The following is a 4,832-nucleotide window of genomic DNA, read 5'->3' as shown; positions in this document are numbered from 1 at the left end:
TATTTGTCCAAACCCATGGAATGTACAATACCAAGAGTGAATCCTAATGTGAACTATAGGCTTTAGGTGATTATAATGTGTCTGTGTGGCTTCATAAATTGTAGCAAATGTCCCATTCTGATGGGGGATATTGATAAAGGAGAAGGTTGTACATGTGTGGAGGCAGAAGGCAATGTGGAAAATCTCTGTACCATCCTCTCAATTTTGCTGTGAATCTAAAACTGCTCTTAAAAAAACTAGTCATTAAAAATAATAATGATTTTTTTTCAAAAAAGTAAAAAGTGTAGGGGGAAGAAATGACTGTCCCAACTTAATTCCTAAAAAATTCAAACCTAGGAGTTTTGTTCCTGTATCTTCAGTCTCCCTTCCTCTCATCAGTATAAGGAATACATATGGATTCTGATGCTCGTGGATGGAGCTGACTTGGGATTCTGCATTTCTCATAAACTCCTGCTTGCTGGTCTGTAGACCATGTTTTGTATAGCAAGCTACCCACCACCTTGAGGGCCAGGTGTGCTGGGTTTCTAAGGAATCTCATTATGATCCTGATGAGAGGAGCACAGGCTCTTGTTTTGGCCTCCCTTCTTGACAACTTGCTACTGGGTGAGCTGAGGAAAAAAATTACTGGAAGGAGGACCTGAGTTTAACTTATGGATCTGCCCACTTGTACTGGGACTAGAAAGAGAACTATAGGTAGAAATACAACTTGGATGGATGTAAATAGACCAGAATTATGTCTACTGATTACCCAATGACTTTGGTAAGCTACATAACTTCTGTAGAACCTCATTTATTTAGCTTTCAGATTAAGAGGTTGGCCTTATGGAAGTCTTGGTCACAGAGCAAAAGAAAGCCGATTGGGGTGGGGGTAGGGTGGGGGCAGTGAAGAGCTGAGGATGTGTCAGGATATGAGGGTACCAAGGAGGACTGGTTGAATGTGAAGAGCAGAGTATGGTCACAGCCAAACCTTTAATATAAATGTCAAGTTCAGAGAATAAGACAGAGGTAGAAATAGGGTAGTAAAAATGAAGTTTAAGAGCAGGATGCAGAGAAAAAACTAGCTGAGTGAGTACTTGACTGAAGGGCACAGTGTTTGGAGATCAGGACAAAAAGGCCTTCATGAGAAAAGCTTAGTTTCCCATATAGTAAGGATCAGAAGATCTGATCCTGATTGCAGAACCATCTCCGATTACAGAATCTGGGTTGTGTCTCCCACCTCATCCTTCCAGGCCATCCCAAGAGATCTAGGAGGCTCCATCCAGGAAGACACTAGGAGTTCTTGGAAGGGAAAGAAGGAAGAGGATTATTGGTTGGAATAAAAACAGGGTTGAATGAGTTCCAGAAAGCAGGGTTCTCAAACTCGTGGACAACAAACAATCTGCAGAAGAAGACAACTTCAAAAAACCAACTAGAAGCAATATGCAGAGAAGTAAGATGAGAGGGGCCTCCTCAAGAAAGACTGCTGGTCCACAGTAGAAGAATCTCTCCCAGGCAGTTGGCGGGGGGGTTCGCTCTGCACAGAACCCCCCTTCAGGATCCATGAGGAAGACAAGAAAGAACAAACAGAAGGCCCCTGGAAATGGAGATGGTGGCAGTACCAGCAAAGCACCCCCACCACCTCGGAAGAAAAGGGCCCGGGCAGACCCCACTGTTGAAAGTGAGGAGGCATTTAAGAATGGAATGGCAGTGGGGAGCCTGGGTGGCTCAATCGATTAAGTATCTACCTTCAGTTCTGGTCATGATCCCAGGGTGCTGGGATCGACCCCCATGTTGGGCTCCTGCTCAGCGGGGAGTCTGTTTCTCCTTCTCCTTCCCTCCCCCCGTTCGTGCTCGCTCTTTCACTCTCTCTCTCAAAAAAAAAAAAAAAAAAAAAAAAAAAAAAAAGAATAGAATGGAAGTTAAAGTGAAGATTCCTGAAGAATTAAAACCATGGCTTGCTGAGGAGTAGGACTTAGTTACCAGACAATAGCAGCTGTTCCACGCCCTGCTAAGAAAAATGTAGACGCCATTCTGGAAGAGTATGCAAATTGCAAGAAGTCACAGGGAAATGTTGATAATAAGGAATATGCAGTTAAAGAAAGTTGTGGCAGGAATAAAAGAATATTTCAATGTGATGTTGGGCACTCAGCTGCTCTACAAATTTGAGAGGCCCCAGTATGCAGAAATCCTCTTGGCTCACCCTGATGCGCCGATGTCCCAGGTTTATGGAGCCCCACACCAACTGAGATTATTTGTAAGAATCAGAGCGATGTTGGCATCTGCGCCCCTTGATGAGAAGAGCTTTGCATTATTGTTGGGCTATTTGCATGATTTCCTAAAATATCTGACAGAGAAAGCTGCATCTGTTTACTGCCAGTAATTACAGAGCGGCTTCGGCTGAGGACCACTGCAAAGCCCTGTGAGGGTCTACTGACCACTCACTGTTATGTCTGGTATCTGTAAACACTTTTTGTTCTTCGTCTTTTTCTTGTATAATTGATGTTCTTTAAAATTGTTAGTATATAACAGGGCTTATGTTTCAGTTTGTTTTGTTTTGTTTTAAACAGAAAATGAAAGGAGTGCAAGCTCTTCTCATTTCAAAGTTGCTACCAGGGTACGCAGTAATTAGACAAAGAAGAAACGTTCACTAGAACGTTTTATTGCCTAGTTGACAACATTGCTTGAATGCTGGTGATTTTATCCCTTTGACACTACACAATTTTCGAGTATCTGTTAATGCTACGTGAAAAAATGTCCTGATTCCTAGTGCCAAAGGTTCAACTTAATGTATATACGTATATACCTGAAAACCTATGCATTTGTGCTCCTTTTTTTAATGGTGCTTGAAGTAAAACAGCCCATCCTCTGCAAGTCCATCTATGTTGTTCCTTAGGCATTCTATCTTCGCTCAAATTGTTGAAGGATGGCGATTTGTTTCATGGTTTTTGTATTTAAGTCTAATGCACGTTCTAACATGATAGAGGCAATGCATTATTGCATAGCCATGGTTTTCTGGAGAAGTTGATATTTTAGGGATTGTATTTCAGATCTTAAATAAAATTTGTTTCTAAAATTCAAAGCAAAAAAAAAACAAAACCAGGATGTAGAGTAGAACAAGGTACTAGATCTAAAAAATGAGTCAAGGGAGACTATAAAAGATGTGTCCTATGATGACAAATAGTGGTCAGAGAGGCTGTTCCATGTGAGATCATGACCTGGGCTGAAATCAAGAGTCGGAGGTTTAACCAACTGTGCCACCCGGGCACCCTGTGACTAATCTTTCAGATCCCTCCCAGATCTATAATTTCATGATCATTGCTTACCTTTTTCTTCATCCAGGCCCCTCCTTAGGATCAACTTAGACCATTTGTCCCATGGGTTTCCATCTTCAGAGAGCATTCTTAACCTCTCTGTGGAAACGTAGAAGGTTATTTTCAAAAGTATTTTTGTCTTTTATTGGCCTAATTTCTTACATTTATGTTTTTTGTCTTTCAGCACACATTCCATTTTCCCCTGCAGCATAATGCATTAGGCCATGTTCTATTTTATTCTTTAACATTTCTCATTTCACTAACACACCATTCTATTCTTTTGAATCTCCACTGGAAGCAATTTTAGTGGTATATGTAATAATATTCTTCAAAACTCTTGTCCTGTGTTCTTTTCCATAATGAAAAAGTCACATTAAAAGAGTTTTCTATGTATTTTTGTTGTGTTGATTTTTTTCTCACATTAGCAATGTTATAATTAAGTCAATAAATTTGAGTCCACAGACTATTACTAGTTTGAGAACTCTCCTTTGCTGTTTAACATCCAGAAAACTGTGTGGTAACTTTATATTCAGTTACTGTTTTCAACTTTCTAGGAAGCAGCAATTTTGTTTTACAAACGATAAGCAAATTGTTAAAAAAAAATACTAAATATTTTCCTCAGAGAATCTTTAGTAGAAATAGATATGCCTTGTCAATGCAGATAAAGAAGTATGTCTATATTTATATGTTCTATTAAAATGACAACCTCAAATACTACCTCCATGCATAGATGTTTACATTACCCAAATGTTTATCTATTTCTGTGCATTCTAACACTTGTAATTGACCAAACACTTCTAAAATCCCCCAACCCACAATTACTGCTAATGATATGATCATGGGAGACATTTCAAAATATAAACAATATCTTAAAAGCAATCTGCTAGGAAGAAAGGACATAAGTTTTACTTTCTTGTAATATATTTTTTCTTTCAAGGAAAAATCCTATCAGCTCTCACAAAATGGACAAACATTTTTATTCAGCTGCTTGCAATCCCTTTTTAGTTCTCCACTCCAATTCTCTGTCTTAAATTTTAGACTCTGAAGCTGTGTCACACACAGTTAAGAGCCCGATGAACGAAACAGGAATATTGTGCTTTGTGGACCTGGGATCATCACATTCTCTCAAGGCCACGTGCTTCAGAATCTCCTGGAACCTTGTTAAGAAATAAAATGCCCGGGGGCGCCTGGGTAGCGCAGTCATTAAGCGTCTGCCTTCGACTCAGGGCGTGATCCCAGTGTTCTAGGATCGAGCCCCACATTGGGCTCCTCCGCTGGGAGCCTGCTTCTTCCTCTCCCACTCTCCGTGCTTGTATTCCCTCTCTCGCTGGCTGTCTCTCTCTATCAAATATATAAATAAAATCTTTAAAAAAAAAAAAAAAGAAATAAAATGCCCGGGCTCCCTTAAACCCACCAAATGGAACATACAAATCCATTTTTTTATACTACTTCTGCTGATCCTTATAAGCACTAAAGGTCAGGATGCTCTGTACTAGAGTAAAAAGTCCTAAAATAGCCATTTCCAAACATCTTTTCTGCTTT

The 4,832-nt window shown here is 39.9% G+C and overlaps 1 pseudogene; it reads left to right on the top strand.

The window, feature by feature from the left end:
• The first annotated feature begins 1,276 nt into the window (after positions 1–1,276).
• On the top strand, positions 1,277–2,402 carry LOC100477013 (annotated as a pseudogene).
• The last annotated feature ends 2,430 nt before the right edge of the window (positions 2,403–4,832 follow it).

This window comes from Ailuropoda melanoleuca, chromosome 16 (assembly GCF_002007445.2).
Source record: "Ailuropoda melanoleuca isolate Jingjing chromosome 16, ASM200744v2, whole genome shotgun sequence".
In the NCBI taxonomy this organism is placed as follows: domain Eukaryota; kingdom Metazoa; phylum Chordata; class Mammalia; order Carnivora; family Ursidae; genus Ailuropoda; species Ailuropoda melanoleuca.
Note: the sequence above shows the minus strand (reverse complement) of the source record. Positions and strands in the feature narration are given on the sequence as shown.